Genomic DNA, 18,804 nt, shown 5'->3' with positions numbered 1-18,804 from the left:
ATAAACATATGAGAGGATGTTCAACATCATATGCTATTAGGAAATCATAAATTAAAATAAGAATGATTATAAAAAACAATGATATACCACTATTAGAATGGCCAAAATCCAGAAAATTGACAACACCAGATGTCCTTCAGTGGGTAAATAAATAAACTGTGATAGATCCAGACAATGAAATATCACTCAGTGCTAAAAAAACATGAAAGAACCTTAAACTCACATTATTAATTGAAAGAAGCCAATCTGAAAAGGCTACATACACTATGATTCCAATGATATAACATTCTGGAAAAGGCAAAGCTATGGAGAGAGTAAAAAGTTCAGTGGTTTCCAGGGGTTAGAAGGAAGGGAGAGATGAATAGGAAGAGCACAGAGGATTTTTAGGGCAGCGACACTATTCTACAGGATGCTGCAATGAGGGATACATTTGTCAAAACCCGTAAAATATACAACACCAGAAGTGAACCCTGATGTAAACTAGAGACTTGTGGCTGATAATAGTGTGTCATTGTAGGTTAATCCATTGTCACAAATGAACCTCTTTGGTGTGGGGTGTAGATAGTGATGGGGGTATGCAGTTGTGAGAACAGAAGGTTTTAGGAATTCTCTGTATTTTCTACTCAGTTCTGCTGTGAATCTAAAACTGCTCTAAAAAATGAAGTCTATTAAAAAAAAAAATGTATAAAGTGACTCTGCTAAGTAAGGTAAAATGTAAGTCTAGGGACAACATTACGAAGAGGAACTGAAGTGGATCCTGAGCAGCAGGGCTATGCTTGGAACACTGGAGGAAAAGAGGGAAGAGATTACACTTGATGTGCAGCAAACACAGAGGCGATTCTCTTCAAAACAAATGAATCTGACAAGACCATCAAACTCTGTAAATAACTGTAATAGTTGTAAAGCAAAAGATGTTTTTTCATAGTCTTGGTGTAGAAAAAAACGATCAATCAATCTTTTACATTACGATCATGAAATCCTAGCAAATTCATAAATGGTGGAATGACTATAAAGGAAATCAATGAAACTATGACCATACATAGACCTAAATGTGTATGAACAGCCCTGTTATTGCACTTTGATTCATCTTCTATAATTGTTTCTCAGTTGTTTCTCTGTTCCTCTGACATCTATGGCTTTGATGCCCTTTCTATTCTTAATGAAAGTTTGCATAAGATTTCACAGTAGAAAGCTATCTTGAAAATAAGGAAGGGGTTTGTCATCAAATAATCCCTTGTAAAAATATTGTTTAACCTTATCATATATTTGTAAAAAATGACTTGTTTTTTCAAATAATTTCCAAAAATTGTAACAGCAAAAACCTAAGTTTTCAAATATCAAAGTAGTCTCACTATATTACTTTCTCAGTAAGAAGAGAGGATAACAATATTTATAAGGTGATATACACCTTTATTGTCTATAATGAGAACTCTGAAGATAAGTAAAAATTAAACTGGCAATAAAAGGCAGAAATTTAGTTTAAGTCAAGAAAAGGGGAAACTGTAAGTAGGCTTTGTAAAGTTGTAATGAGCCATATACAAATATAATTGAAAATAATCTTTAGAAAGACTCAGGATAAATTTCATAGCCATAAGTATACCAGTGCATTTTAAAAATCACAACTATATTGATGTCCCATTGAACTAATTCCATTTTCTTATTCTCACTTCAAAGTTTGCTACAACTTTTGCATTTTCTTCCTATTAATGACTTTGTCATCTCCTTTTCTGGGTTGTCTACTTTCGTTTATCTTTTTCTATGTTATTCCTCTCTCAAAACATGACTCAAAATTTAACAGCTCAATGAATAATTTTCTTCTCATTGTCTTCTGACATTAACCACTCTTTTACTTTGCATTTCACTCTTCAATTTACTCTTTTTACAGATGTTTGTCAATAAGTTGCTCTGTGTGTGTGCATACATTCACAAGCATGTTTTTACATCATTGTCACCAGATAACTTATCAGCGGACTGTTTCTACCCTATCACTCACACCTCCTATAAAAGGGCTACAATACAAAGGAAAAACTCAACAAATGTTGAGGAACCATTGACTGTTGTAACATTATTATTTTATTTATTTATTTATTTTTTGTGTGTGTGTGGTACACGGGCCTCTCACCATTGTGGCCTCTCCCGTTGCGAAGCACAGGCTCCGGACACGCAGGCTCAGTGGCCATGGCTCACGGGCCCAGCCGCTCTGCGGCATGTGGGATCCTCCCGGACCGGGGCACGAACCCGTGTCCCCTGCATCGGCAGGCGGACTCTCAACCACTGCGCCACCAGGGAAGCCCATAACATTATTTTAATTATTAGGAAAGACAATAATTAGCACTTGTAGATCACATTAAGGCTTAACAGAAGCTTTCAGATACACCAGCTCATATGCCTATTATTTTATAATATATAGTTTGCTCTAGTTTATCCATTGACAATTAAAGTGTATAATAACAATGATTTGTACTTAGCTTTGAAGCGTGTGGGTTTTTTTTTTTATGTATGAAGAGATCCTGAGAATTTATAACATTTCAAACTGAGAATTCATCATTTGGAAGGTTGCTCAACAATCCCATTGTTCTCTGCTTAAAATGTATCTACTATGTATACTATCTACTCCAGTTCTATTTTCTAGTTTGAGTCAGTCTTTTCTTCCATCCTTGGGTGACTATAATGAAAGATTTCAGTGTTTAAAAGCCTAAACTAGAGGTGTACTGTAAATCTTCACATCCCTTCTCTTTTACTTCTTCTAGGCTTCAGATAGTAAGCAAGCAGAAGAGTCAAGAGAGAAGGTAAGAAAATCAACACATTTGCCTAGATCTCAACAGTGGTTATCAAAATACAAGATGGACGGTAGGCTTACCTAATGGCAAGAGCTGACATTTGATGAAGAAACATGAACAGATTGGGTACAGTTGGAGAAAATCTTTTCTAAAATTAGCCTAAAGGTATTCTATGATTACTAATAAGTGTCATAGAATCCGGGTCTAAAAGTAATATAATGGAAACTCTTTTTAATGGCATCCTGTTCAATGGGATAGAAAATTCATACAAAGCACTTATTCGACCCAAATTAAGAACAACTATAATTTTTTAGACTTTTCTTTAAAAAAATTACCAAGGGAGATAAAAGGAGTAATGTTTACATACAGTTTAACATATTACCTTAATAAATGTTTTGTTGATGCACAAAGGTAGATTCAGAGGCTAGTTTATAATGTTGATTTAGAGTTGAACTTGTCATAAGAAAGTAAATGAGATGTTGTGTCATACTATATCTTTTAATTCCACTCCCCCTCAGCTGGTAAAGACTGGTTTTGCAAGAGGAAGGGAGAGCTGAGGGGAAAGTTGGGTCTCAGAAGAAGAAAGGCTGAACTTTTTGAAAGAATAGTAATGTCTAATATTCACATATTTCTTAAAATTATATTTTGTTATTAGTTTGAATAGTTAATACATTGACATGTTTCAAAATTCAGAAGATATTGCTATCTTTTTTTGCTTTTTTATACAAACACTATCTCAATTTGAATTGAACTGATTATTATTTAATAGCAAATACTGGAGTTCATATATCAGTATAATAAAATTTTTCTTATTCTTTTAAATGGCTTTTTGAATATGTGTAATATATTGACTCCATACTCTAAGAATGGACTTCTCATTGTTCTGAGTCTTTTGACCCTTGCAAAAAAAGTTATTCACTGAATAGCTGAGTACATATATAATTTTGTCTATAGGCAAATTTAAGTATAGCATAAAGTCCTAGAAGTGGAATTGCTGGGTCAAAATTACATATTTTTAACTTTGGTAGATATTGACAAGTTATCCTTCTAAGAAATTATACGAATTTAAACCTTCACAAATAATACACGAAAGTGCTTTTTGTACACATCTTTACCAGCATAATGGAAAATTAAGACTAAGGGTCTTGGCCAAACTTCTAGATGCAAGTAGTACAATAGAATAATTCTAATTTGTAATTATCATATAAGTGTTACTGAGAGTTTTTTCATGCTTTCTAAATCATTTGCAATTTCTTTTCTGCTATCTTTTGCCTATATTTTTTCTTGGTTGTTGGAATTTTTCTTGATTTGCAAGAGTATATCAATGAGTCCAAACTTTTTTTTTCAATTTGTAATTTGCCTTTTGATTTTCCTTTAGGTGGTTATTGCTAAGTAGAACTTTTTATAGGAACTGAAATTTATTTGTTTATTTATTTATTTATTTGAGAACCATCCACATTCTGACATTTTTAAGGATCGCTTTTTTCCCATTTTTTCTTAGAATTTTTATTAGTTCCCTTAACAAATTTAAATATTTAATATTTTAGAGCTTATTTGGTACAAGATATAAGGGCTAGCACCAAGTTAATTTTTTTCAAGATTGTTACTTTTACCCAACACCAATTTTTGATAATCTCATCTTTACTAATTAGAAGTGATAGCTGGTTATATATTAAATTCCCAAATGTATGCAGGCTTATTTTTAAACTTTACATTCCTTTTCACTGGTATATATCTATTTCAACACCATTACTTCAATTTAAATTATTGTAGCTTTTATATTAAGTTAAAAGTGTATGACAGGAGTGTTCATACTGCATTGGTCTTCTTTCAATTTTCCAATTTCTTTTTCTCTCCTGTTTTGCCATATAAACTTTACAATTAATTTTTTGAATTTCTAATATTTTTATTGGGATTTCTTTAGATTTATGGATTAATTTAGGGGCACTTAGTCCTTTTTATGATGTTGAGGCTTTCTTTACAAGAACATGGTCCATAATTTCATAGATCAAGACACATTTTACATCCCAGAGTTTTCTTTATATACATCTTGGAAATTTCTTGTTATTCCTAGGTATTTCATTTTATTTAGTGGTTAATTTTAGTATGAAATTTTCTTCTGTTATAGATTCTAACTAGTATATTGTTTCTATAAATGATTACTATTGATCTCTCTGTATTAATTTTATATCAGATACATTTCTGAATTCTTTCACTCTATGCTTGCTCAGTTGTTTCTTCAAAATCCTCCAACTACAAAATATAAAGTCAAAAAAATATATAATTTTACATTCCTCTCAAAAACGTTATATTTATATTACTTTCATGGCTTCTATCTGAATTGACTATTACTGCTGAGGTATGGATGCCTTTTCAAAGCAAAAACAAAATTTTAAAGAAACACAAGTAAACAAACAAAAAAACACAAAGTCATTAAAAATATAATTGATAAATTTCAATTCCTAAAAGAAGTTCAGAATAGCAAAATCAACCATAAAGAAAGTCACAAGACAAATTTAAAAATAAGAAAAAAAAATTTGAACTAATTATCATGCTTTTATAAATCAAGAAAAATGCTTAAAAGTTATAAGGGTATAGTTCACAGAAAAGAAAATTATTCTAAACATGAAGAAATGCTCAATATCACTTTTCACATGACAATTACAAATTAAAACTACCTATGATTTTTAACCTAACATTTGGCAAAGTTCAAAAGTTTTAATAAGGATGTAGAAAAACAGTGCTTTCACATATTGTAATGAAGTAATAGCCAGAACATTGATTTTTTTCCTCTCATTTGTCGGGAGATAATTCCAGATTTTAGGCTGAGATAGATAATATTTTACCACTTTATAATATTCATCTATTACATTTTATTAAGAGTTTCTATGGATATTAAATTTTATCAAACACCTTGCCAGCACACTTGCTGATTATCTGCTATTCATTACTCCATTACCATTACAGTAATGAAGATATCATATATCAAAGACTACAGAATAGAGCTAAAGCAGTGCTCTGAAGAAAACTTCTAACAGTGAATAATTACATTAATAAATTAGGCAGTAGAACAACTGAAGATAGTGCATAGACTGTCCCTTATGTTCAGGCTTGATACTGAATAAAAAATGTAAAGAACACATTATCTTCAATAACCTCAAAGGACATTTTTCCCATAGTTGATATTATGCAGCTGTTATTTAGAGTCTCTAAACTAAATTAGTCATTTTTTTATACTCCAAAACTGCCTGGAATTCCTTCCCTTGAGTTTATAAGTTCTTTAGAGTAGGTTCCCAATAAATATAATAGAAATAGTATATTAACATGAAACAATTATAATACATCATCTACTGATTCAAGGTTCAAAACTTATCAAGTTGATTTCCTACTTGCTCAGACCTATGAAATTGGAAAACTCATTTTCCCCTGGCTCATCTCAATGAAGTGGCCCTTTGACTTTCCAGGCTTAGACCATTTGCCAGCCCCACACTATTCATATAACTGCGTTTTTAGCACAACCGTCTGCCACTACAATCACTCCTGTTCTTTTGCAGCCCAAAGTCTAGGTAGCAAAACCCTTTTGACACAGAAGTTTCTAAGTAAAAAGTAGCTGGTGAAGAGGGTATAGCTTCTCTGGATACATTGATGTTGACATAACCTTATAATATAATATATCCATGTCAAGTGTAATAATCTGGGTTTTACTGTCCCTAAAGGTTTAGCACTCTTATATTCAGATATTTATTATCTTTGTTGGTTTTGGGTTTTTCATTTATTTGTTTTCACCACATAGAATTCCCTCATTCCTCTGGTGTGGAAAGGAAAGTATGAGAATGTCAGTCAGCACTTTCTGTTATATAGTAATCACCCTGATGATTTACAGCACAGCTTACTAAAGAAGAGAAAAAGCATTCATAGTAGCAGGTTATGAGTAATAAAGGCCTAAATTTAGAGTAGACCTAATATTATTGTCTTGCTGTGAATGATACTGTTTATGTAAAACATAACTGATCAAAGCTACACCTATTCCTGAATAATTCCTAATTGATGTTCCAAATGATTGAATAGTTGGCTCACTCTCTATTAACAAGATGCTATTGAGCAACATGTTTTTAGATAAATCTTTTCATCTGTTTAGTTTATGAATGATGCAACAAGTTCAAATGGTAGAAACAGTATATTAACATAAAAATCATTATAATATATCATCTACTGATTTGTTAAGAAGTCTAAGACTCCTCAAACGGAAAGAAAGCAATTTCTTGTGGTTTATCTTGCTTTTAGGTCTGCTATTGTCTGGATTTAAGCCGTCCATCACCATGTCTATTTTAAAAGTGGAGACTTTTAAAGGATCTAATGATAAATGCCTAATATTGATATTTAGAATAAAACTAGGAATGTAACCTCATTTATCTAGTTCATTTTATAATTGCACAGTGTATGTCATTCAAGTAAAACCTAATTATAACTTCTGTTCTAATTTCCAAAGCCTTTTCTAGCATGAGATATAATGTGTTTGTTTATCCAAACCAGGTGATCAAACACATTGAATAGACCAGAATTCCCTTCAGGTGCAGTGCACCCTGTTTTCATACTGATTTCAAAGGTCTGTTGTAGATCCTTAACTTGAGAGAGTGGCCAAGATAGCAGAGTAGAATAAACAAACTCAGTTGCCCTCATGAGCACACCAAATCACAACAATCTACAGAACAACCATTGTAAAAGACTGAAACCTACCAGCTAAAGACATAAAGACAGAACCACAATGAAACTGGTAGGAGGGATGGACTCATGATATAATCAAATACCATGACACCCCTGGTAGGCGAACCACAAACTGGAGAATAACTATATTACAGAAGTTCTCTCACACGAGTGAGAGTTCTGACCCCACATCAGGCCCCCCAGCCCAGAGGGTCTGGCACCAGAAAGAGGATCCTCCAGAGCATTTGGCTTTGAAGACCAATAGGGCTTGATTGCAGGAGTTCCAAAGGATTGGGGAAAATAGAGACTTTACTCTTAAAAGGCACACACAAAATCTCATGTGCACGAGAACCAAGGGCAAAAGTGGTAATTCGATAGAAGCCTGAGCCAGACCTACCTGGTGGTCTTGGAGGGCCTCCTGGGGAGGCAGAAGGTGACTGTAGTGCACCCTGAGGACATAGATACTGGTTGTGGATATAGCCAGGAGCATTCATCTGCATGAGCTCTCCTAGTTTGGTGCCAAGACCTGGCTCCACCTAACAGCCTGTAGGCTCCAGTGCTGGGATGCCTCAGCCCAAACAACAAATTGGGTGGGGACACAGCCCCACCCATCAGCAGACAGGCTGTCTAAAGTTTTCCTGAGCCCACAGCCACCTCTAGACACACCCCTAGACTCAGCCCTGCCCACCAGAGGATCAAGACCTAGATCCACCCATGAGGGGACAGGCACGGGCCCCTCCCACCAGAAAGCCTGCACAAACCTCTAGACCAGCCTCACCCATTAGGGAACAGACACCAGAAGCAAGAAAACCACAGTCCTGCAACCTGCAGACTGAGTCCGCAAACACAGGCCAGACACACCTGAAGCCAACTGGCCACTGGACGTTGGGACACAAGAGGGAAATGCAGTGCTAGGATGCACAGGACGTCTCCTACAGAGGGCCACTTCTCCAAGGCTGAGAAGCATAACCAACCTGCCACATACATAAAAATACAAATAGCAATTTAGACAAAATGAGGTGAGAGAGGAATATGTTTCAGACAAAGGAACAAGATAAACCTGCAGAAGAACAAAGTGACATGCAGATAGACAATTTACCCAAGAAAGAGTTCAGAGTAATGATTGTAAAGGTGATCAAAGAACTCGGGAGGAGAATGAATGCACAGAGGGAGAAGTCAGAAGTTTTTAACAAAGAATTAGAAAATATAATAATAACAACCAAATGGAATTAAAGCACACAATAACTGAAATGAAAAATACACTAGAAGGAAGCAATACTAGACTAACTGAGGCAGAAGAATGGATCAGAAAGGTGGAAGACAGAGTAGTGAAAATCATTGCCACTGAACAGAAAAAAAGAAAAAAAAAGCATGAAAAGAAATGAAGACAGAGAAGGAAAAGAAATAAAAGGAATCAAAATTGGAAAAGTAAAACTGTCACTGCCCTCAGATGACATGATACTATACATAGAAAATCCTAAAGACACTACCAGAAAACTACTAGAGCTCATCAATAAATTTGGTAAAGTTGCAGGCTACAAAATTAATACACAGAAATTTGTTGCACTTCTATACATTAACAGTGAAAGATCAGAAGGAGAAATTAAAGAAACAATCCCATTTACCATCACAACAAAAATAAAATAAAATACCTAGGAATAAACCTACCTAAGGAGACAAAAGATCTGTACTTCAAAAACTATAAGAACTGATGAAAGAAATTGAAGATGACACAAACAGATGGAAAGACATACCATGTTCTTGGATTGGAAGAATCAATATTGTCAAAATGACTATACTACCTAAGGCAATCTACTAATTCAATACAATCCCTATCAAATTACCAATGGCATTTTTCACAGAACTAGAACAAAAAATCTTAAAATTTGTATGGAGACACAAAAGCCCCTGAATAGCCAAAGCAATCTTGAGAAAGAAAAATGGAGCTGAAGGAATCAGGCTCCCTGACTTCAGACTATACTACAAAGCTACAGTCATCAAAACAGTATGGTACTGCACAAAAACAGACATATAGATCAATGGAACAAGATAGAAAGGCCAGAAATGAACCCACACACTTCTGGTCAATTAATCTAAGACAAAGGAGGCAAGAATATACAATGAAGAAAAGACAGTCTCTTCGATAAGTGCTGCTTGGAAAACTGGATAGCTACATGTAAAAAATGAAATTAGAACAATCTCTAATACCATATACAAAAATAAACTCAAAATGAATTAAAGACCTAAATATAACACTGTATACTATAAAACTCCTAGAGGAAAACATAGGCAGAACAGTCTTTGCCATAAATTGCAGCAATATTTTTTTGCATCCATCTCCTAGAGTAATGGAAATAAAAACAAAATAAACAAATGGGACCTAATTAAACTTAAAAGTTTTTGCACAGCAAAGGAAACCATAAACAAAATGAAAAGACAACGTATGGAGTGGGAGAAAATATTCGTAAACAATGTGACTGACAGGGGATTAATTTCCAAAATATACAAACAGCTAATACAGCTAAATATCAAAAAAAAAAAAAAGAAACAACACAATAAAAAAATGGGCAGAAGACCTAAAAAGACATTTCTCCAAAGAAGACATACAGATGGTCAACAGGCACATGAAAAAATGCTCAACATCACTACTTATTAGAGAAATGCAAATCAAAACTACAATGAGATATCACCTCACACCAGTCAGAATGGCCATCATTTTAAAGTCTACAAATAATAAACGCTGGAGAGGATGTCAAGAAAAAGGAATGCTCCTACACCACTGGTGGGAATGTAAATTGGTGTAGCCACTATGGAGAACAGTATGGAGGTTTCTTAAAAAACTAAAAATAGAGTTACCATATGATCCAGCAATCCCACTCCTGGGCATATATCTAGAGAAAACTATAATCTGAAAACATACATGCATCCCAATGCTCATTGCAGCACAATTTACAATAGCCAAGACACAGAAGAAACCTATACGTCCATCGACAGATGAATGGATAAAGAAGATATGGTATATATATACAATGGAATATTACTCAGCCATAAAAAAGAATGTAATAATGCCATTTCCAGTAACATGGATGGACCTAGAGATTATCATACTAAGTGAAGTAAATCAGACAAATATATGATATCACTTACATGTGGAATTTAAAAAAATCATATAAATGAACTTATTTACAAAACAGAGATAGACTCACAGACATAGAAAACAAACTTATGGTTACCAAAGGGGATAGAGGTGATGGGGATGGGGAGATAAATTAGGAGTTTAGGATTGACATAACACACTACTGTGTATAAAATAGGTCAACGAGAACCTACTGTATAGCACAGGGAACTATACTGTATATCCTGTAATAACCTAGAATGCAAAAGAATCTGAAAAAGAATATATATGTGTATATATATACATATACGTATACATATATATAAATTAATCACTTTACTGTACACTTGAAACTAACACAATATTGTCAGCTAATTATACTTCAATTTAAGAAACGGTCTGTAGCTATGTTCACAAAGATCTAGTATTTGAGGACACTAATTATGGTGTCTGTGATTAAGAACTGCAGAATTACAAACCAACTCTCTAAATATGCAGAACCCTGAAAATATAATAACTACTTTATAAGAATTTTTCAATACCTACTTATTAGATTTATATAATATTATTTGATCCAGGATATTTCTATATTGTAATAAAAATCACAAATAATGTTCTATATGAACTCAACTGATTAAATAGTAATTTCCTAATTAAAATGGTGGAATTTAGGAAAGGTTCTCATGGCTTTAGAGGGTGATCCTTTAAGAAGAGAATCTAAATCGCAGAATATGACAAAGACACAACTAGCTTTCATACCATCTCTGTGTTTCCTAAGACTCAATAGTGAAGAAAAGTAAGGAATTAATATATCTCAAGAATAGAGTTAAGGGCCACAATAATATTTCACCACCCCAGGCAGGGGAATGCAGACTCTGGTAGAGGACACTGGTAGATGTTATCTCCAAAGCCATAGCTTCAGAAAGCTCAATCATTTTATGCACAGACGTAGATGAGACAGAACTCCATTTCCCAATGGGGATTTAGCTCCTTAGAATGAGGGTATAGAAATAAGTACCCAACTAAAAATAACACCCAATCTTAAAATAAGATTTTTGTCTTTATTTCAAGTATAAAATAAGCAAAATTGTACTTTTTAGTGTCAACATCAATATAGATAACTTGATTTGAGGAATCTACCTCACTGGCTGTTAGATTTTCAGATTCAGGGGAGAAAAAAAAAAAAAAAACCCTCACTGAGCAGGATACGGCACTTAACAATATTGGGGGATGAATTATGGCAGAAGAATTGCCAATGGAGCAAAGGATGAAGAACAGAAAAATGATACGCTCCTCAAACATTATTCTTCCCGCGGTACGCGGGCCTCTCACTGTTGTGGTCTCTCCAGTTGCGGACGCGCAGGCTCAGCGGCCATGGCTCACGGCATGTGGGATCTTCCCGGACCGGGGCGCGAACCCGTGTCCCCTGCATCGGCAGGCGGACTCTCAACCGCTAAGCCACCAGGGAAGCCCTATTCTTCCATTTGACTTATCCTTTTAGCTTGCCTTTTGCTACAGTTTGCTGCAAAATTCAAATCTATATCTTAAATCCATAATTGTTTTTATGAGAAACAAGTATATCAAGATCTCTTGAAATAAAATTATAAAATTCTCACCCTTTTATATAGTGCATCAACTCATGTTTAGTTGCCTTTTATCCTATAGATGATCATGTTGTATACAGAGGGTCCTGTTTATTGTGACTTTCCCAAACTAGCTGTCATGTTATCCTGGAATGTCCCATAAACATATTTGTAATGAGTACAGTTTTTCATTCTCGCATGCTTAATTGTACACACCAAATAACTTCTAGTAGTTGTCCTAATCTGACCTGGAAATATATAACATCTTGATCCATGTTCTCATTGAGCATTTATTTATACGAGTGGCATGTCAAGGACACAAAAGTTCCTTCTCATAGAAACAAAAACCACATCCAGATGGTCAAAGTCTCTTCCAGGAGAGTATGGTTGACAAAACACAGACCAATGCACGCCGCCCCCCGCCCCCAAAAAAAGTCCATTCTTTGTCAAAAGAAGTCCTCTAGCAGAGAATCAAAAGAGGTCTGTGGCATCAACACAACCTACCTGATGTGTCTTTTCCCTCTTCCTGGTGTTTGGACAGCTTTTTGACTGCTGGAAGTACCAGGTCTCTTGTTTCCAAAGAGCCGCCTGTGTTGGCCTGTCTTTCAGACTCTCATGTTGCAAAATCTGAAATTCTGTTGCAATAAACACCAGATTTCAAAGGAAAAGCAATGGAAATTGTGCAAAGATTAAACATTTTTATAGCAACAGTTAGTAGTAGCATGATTATGTGTCTAAACAATGCCTGCTATTCCAATATAATATTAGATTAAGAAAGACGGGCAGTTTATTTGTGTAGAAGCAAGCACTGATTTTGAGGGTGCATTTAGAAAAACATATTTAGGCTTGGGGGAAACAGAAGGTTGTCCTTTGTATAAACACAATAATTGTATCCTTTGAATCCCTCCTGAAGGAACCATATGCAAACAGATAACTTTAGATATTGCATTATTCTACACTACTCGTCAGCCAAATGTAGTTAAAAAGTGATTGGGCATAATGAGGGCAACCTTGACACAAACATGAGCAATATGCTTCACAAGATAAAAATTTTTTAAAATCTAAGTCAAAGGAGAGCACAGTATTTCAGGAATAATTTTTTTCTCATGATGCTTATTTAGTATGAAATTAGGAATGGTGACCTCCAATAACACTACTGATGAATTTGCTTTTCTTGGTCTTCTTTCAAGGGCATCTTCATTAATATTATAATATCTGTCATTTTCAAGGTGCAAGACACAATGTTTAAAGAAGACATAGGAGTTAAAGTATCAAAGTGTCAGAGAAATGCCCGTAAACTGCTGATAAAACCAATAAGAATATGCCCAGGGTACTAAGGAAACTAACACTTTGGTTAGGGTAGAAAGTCCTTTCAGCTCACTAATTTTCTTCTAGGCCTCTTTTCATTCTTTCTTGGCTTTATAGAGCCAGGGCTGCTACAGTCCAATTGCTATGGAAGAAAAAGCTCTCAGATTGATATCTTCATCACAGAATGGCAGGCCATAACGAGTAATCACTTCAGCCAATCTATTTTACAGATGAGGAGGTTGAAGCTTTAAGAGTTTAAGTGATTTGCCCGAAAGGGATGGCTGGCTGTGTCAAAATGGGGAAGAAAATCCAGATCTCCTAATTATCAGGTAAGAGCACCCTTTCTAGCATACTACAGTTAAAACTTCCTGAATGAAGATTTCTTAAAAGGTCTACAATTAGATTGGAGTTGGCAAAACGTAAACTAATTCTATAACAAATGGTGCAAAGAAATTGGAGACCTGGCTGTGTCGAGGTTGAAGAGTACATATGGTGGTTGACAGGATGTTTTCATAGTAAATGTTTATCCTGGGTGGCTGGCTGACATTGGCATTCAGCAAAGGTGAATTTATCATGGAACACGATTCCTGTAAAAATGATCTTGAGCCATCTTATAATAGCTGCTCTAGAACCAACCGATTCTCAAACAGTGGTCAGTACAGATGCCATGGGTTAGATATATTTTCCCTCAGAATTCACTCTCCCAATTTTTCTTTTTACACTACCTGACACAAATTAACTATCAATGACTTTTGAGAAATGATATTGTTACTTTTATTTTTTTCTAGTTTCCTAATCTTCAAGCAACTATCAAAGCTTTTTGATATCTTTATTTTTGCTAGACTGTCATCCCAGGGATTGTCCATTGGACTTTCATGTCTTCCCTTTCCCCAGTATAAGAGCAGATGCATGGAAGTGGGTATAATCGTACTGGGGTGTTGGGATGAGCATGGCAACCATCCACAGGACACATGTAGGATACCCTGTGAAAACAGGCCAAAATGTCATTCAACTGTAACAGCTCATGGCAGGATTGAGTTTCTATTACTAGTTTTTAAAAATAATAGTAAAAGATGCTTTTGGTATTTTTCCCTCTAGAATTTTTGGATAGTTATAAAGTATAAACTATTAAGACTTATTTGGGGAAAAAGAAATGCAGATATTCATAGATTGTGGTAGATCATAACGTACTGAGTCAAAACTGGGACCGAAAAATGCAGAATTCTGGATTATAAACCTTTAACCTTGAATTTTCCATCAGAGTGAGTTTAAAATGGTTTATTTATACATAATTTATAAATACAAATTGCATGGCATTTATTAATTTAATTATTAATTTAAAATAAAAAAGAATGTATATTCTGTTCATGAATGAATCCCTGTTATAAACCAGTCACAAAATATGAATTGGTATTCCAATTAGAGCAAACCCAATCCAATGATTGAACTATTTCACTATTTCAGAGGCAGTGACCACTCTGAGATGAGGCCCTCCTGGTGGAACCATGGTAAATGATTGCTTTTACAACCCATAGCCCCCGTTACCCATTACTCAGATAATGTCATATTTTGTAGTAGGGAAATATGTTTGCATTGTCAGTCAGGAAGGTTTATAAAGTCACACATAGCTACCAATTAAAATTGGCTAAAATATCCTGGGATATTCCAAGACAGGGGCTGACATTTTAGCCTGTTGCAGTATAATGTAACTATTATGGTTCTGAAATATTCATCAACTGATTATTTCCCTGATAGAATAATAAATCAATAAGTACAATAATATTACTTATGGATCAGGGCAGAAATAATATGCATTAGTCTTACTTTAAGAAAGGTGCAAACTGTTCTCTTGAATATGTTCATCCAAATAAAGACCCTTTTATTCAGTTGCTTGACATGCTTTCCTTGGTTAATCTCATCACACAACTGCCATTAATGACAGAAGGTAAAAGGGGGTGTTCTAGGGATCACCGAGACTCCTCTGTTGCACGATGTTCTTCTGCGAGCCTACAGAGATTATGCAACCTGGAGATTATGAAGACAAGGATGGGTAAATCAGATCTGGCCTTGACCCTGACTTTAATACAAAAAGCTACATATACATTTTCATCTCTGAGCCTTGTTTCCCCACCACTAAACAGGAGATTATAATAGTACCTGCCACATTAGGCTGTTCTAAGTATACCATGGAATAATACATGTAACACAACTGGCAGAAGACCCAGTTCATAGTAAGACTTCAGTGAATGTTAGGTTTTATTTTATCTATCTATCTATCTATTTATTTATTGTATTTTGATTATTACAAAAGTGGCCCACGTCTGATCTTCCCCATTTTAAGTCAGAATATTTTTTGATTATTGAGCTGACATGCTTGAGTCTTTCATCAGAGAAGGACAGTTTTCACCACAAGATGTGAAAACAGCGATTCTGCAAATAATTTTGTGAATTGTAAGTCACGAAAAGGGAATACATTTCAAAACCCACCCCTCCACCCCCCCACCCCGCCGCTCTTGTGATATTGACGTGAAATAAGCACCAGACTGGTAGTTAGGGATTTGGGGCCCTAGTCCTGACCCTTTTGCTAAATTTCTGAGTGACTTTGTACAAGTCACTTTGGGGCCTTAGTTTCCTAAATTTACTTAACAGTAAATGGACTATATGGTCATTGCCAGCTCTAACATTGTGTGGTTGGGTTGCAAAGGACTCTGAAGTTGGACAACTCTTCCTTCACTTAGTACATTGAGAACTTTGCTAATTTGGGTATATATGTCTTAGAGAGGGTGCCATGGAAGCAGTTCCTATAATGGGAATTCTTGTGCAAGTGATTTCTCATGGGAATGTTCCCAGGAAAAATGTGCTCATTAGGTAAGAGAGGAGGGCTTATATATCCGGACAAAAGTCCCCTGGATGCCTAAGGTTGGGAGCGAGGTGGCTCCAATCCTATATCTAAGCAGCAGTTCCTGCAGCAGCCAGTAAGAGAAATTCTTGGAGATCCAGAAGTGGCACCAATAGCTTTTAGTATATTATGTTTTGATGTACTGCATATTTAAAGCACTTGAACTTATGAAAGAGCTTTCTATAAATCAGCCTCTCCAATATAAGGCATCACTGCATATTACTCTGAGTTCCTTCACTACATCTTTACTGGACAAATGCTACGAACATTCTAAAATTGTCCGCTTGATCTTTGCTAACTTATGATTACCAAGTTCACCTTCCCCTCTATTTTCCCAGGGTCATAAGCCCTTACTCTTCCTACTGATCACAAGGCAATTTGAGGGGATGCTCTTAGGATGTACTCTTTTTTTTTTTTTAATAGATCTTTATTGGAGTATAATTGCTTCACAATACTGTGTTAGTTTCTGTTGTACACCAAAGTGAAACAGCCATATGCATACATATGTCCCCATATCCCCTCCCTCTCGAGCCTCCCTCCCACCCTCCCTACCCCACCCCTCTAGGTCGTCGCAAAGCACTCAGCTGATCTCCCTGTGCTATGCGGCTGCTTCCCACTAGCTATCTATTTTACATTCGGTAGTGTATATATGTCAATGCTACTCTCACTTCGCTCCAGCTTCTGCCTCCCACACTGTGTCCTCAAGTCCATTCTCTATGTCTACATCTTTATTCCTACCCTGCAACTAGGTTCATCAGTACCATTTTTTTTTTTTTAGATTCCATATATATGCGTTAGCGTATGGTATTTGTTTCTCTCTTTCTGACTTACTTCACTCTGTATGACAGACTCTAGGCCACTCCACCTCACTACAAATAACTGAATTTCTTTTCTTTTTATGTCTAAAGTAATATTCCATTGTATATATGTGTCTATCTGTCGATGGACGTTTAGGTTGGTTCCATGTCTTGGCTATTGTAAATAGTGCTGAAATGAACATTGTGGTACATGACTCTTTTTGAATTTGGTTTTCTCAGGGTATATGCCCAGTAGTGGGAGTGCTAGGTCATATGGTAGTTCTATTTTTAGTTTTTCAAGGAACCTCCATACTGTTCTCCATAGTGGCTGTATCAATTTACATTCCCACCAACAGTGCAGGAGGATTTCCTTTTCACCACACTCTTTCCAGCATTTATTGTTTCTAGATTTTTTTGATAATGGCCATTCTGACCAGTGTGAGGTGATACCTCATTGTAGTTTTGATTTGCATTTCTCTAATAATTAGTGATGTTGAGCATCTTTTCATGTGCTTCTTGGCTATCTGTATGTCTTCCTTGGTGAAATGTCTATTTAGATCTTCCACCCATTGTTTAATTTCACTGTTTGTTTTTTTGATATTGAAGAGGGAAGCACTCAGCAGTCAGCTGTCCACACCCTGTAATACAAGAGTACATCCTGGATGTACTCTTGTATTATAAAAGTGCATACATTTAAACCAAAGTAGGGTGTGGACAGCCAACAGCTGAGTGCTTCCCTCTTTTCTTCCTGAAAATGCAATTTAAATTCTGCAACACTGTTTCTTTTTCCACAGCAAGAGTCAACTTCATCAGAAGTATACTAAGAAGTGCCTTTCAGAAGAAAATGGGAAACCCAGAGAGCAAGTGCAAGATTTTCCTTTAAAATAAGAAAAGAAGCTGAGACATAGATGTCCATTTTTGAAATTAAAAAAGAAAAAGCTGTTTTTGATTCTAAGATTACTATTTATTTTACTGTAACACATTATCTAGTAAGAGGTAATGTGGTGTTACAGTGGCCACTAACTTCCAAAGTTGCTTGTCTGACCACCATGGCCCAGTATAAACTCTGGGAGAATATGACTCACTTTCTTTTTAGGCTTCTAGAATAGTATTTCCCTGGTTTTTACTTCCTTTGAGATAAATCACATTTTTTTTTTGACACTCCTGCATCGTTTCCATTAGAATGCCTCTCTCTCAGCACTGATTTATTTCTATCATTGAAGCAAGAAAGAGTAGTTCACATAAGTTAAGAAGATTTTGCATGTAAAATGAGTAACTGATAGATTTTCTAACAAGAAGGGAGAATTAATCTCAAACTTACATCAGCTTTTAGATATAATATACCTTGAGAAAACCATAATTCAAAAGGACACATGTACCCCAATGTTCATTGCAGCACATTTACAATAGCCAGGACTTGGAAACAACCTAAATGTCCAATGATAGCTGAATGGATAAAGAAGATGTGGTACCTATATACAATGGAATATTACTCAGCCATAAAAAGGAATGAAATTGGGTCATCTGTAAGATGTGGATGGACCTAGAGTCTGTCATACAGAGTGAAGTAAGCCAGAAAGAGAAAAACAAATATTGTATATTAATGCATATATGAGGA

The sequence above is a fragment of the Delphinapterus leucas genome, chromosome 4 (genome assembly GCF_059928025.1).
Source record: "Delphinapterus leucas isolate spDelLeu-1000000601 "Yukka" chromosome 4, BTC_Dleu_Yukka2, whole genome shotgun sequence".
Lineage (NCBI taxonomy): Eukaryota > Metazoa > Chordata > Mammalia > Artiodactyla > Monodontidae > Delphinapterus > Delphinapterus leucas.
This window is presented reverse-complemented; position numbering follows the sequence as displayed.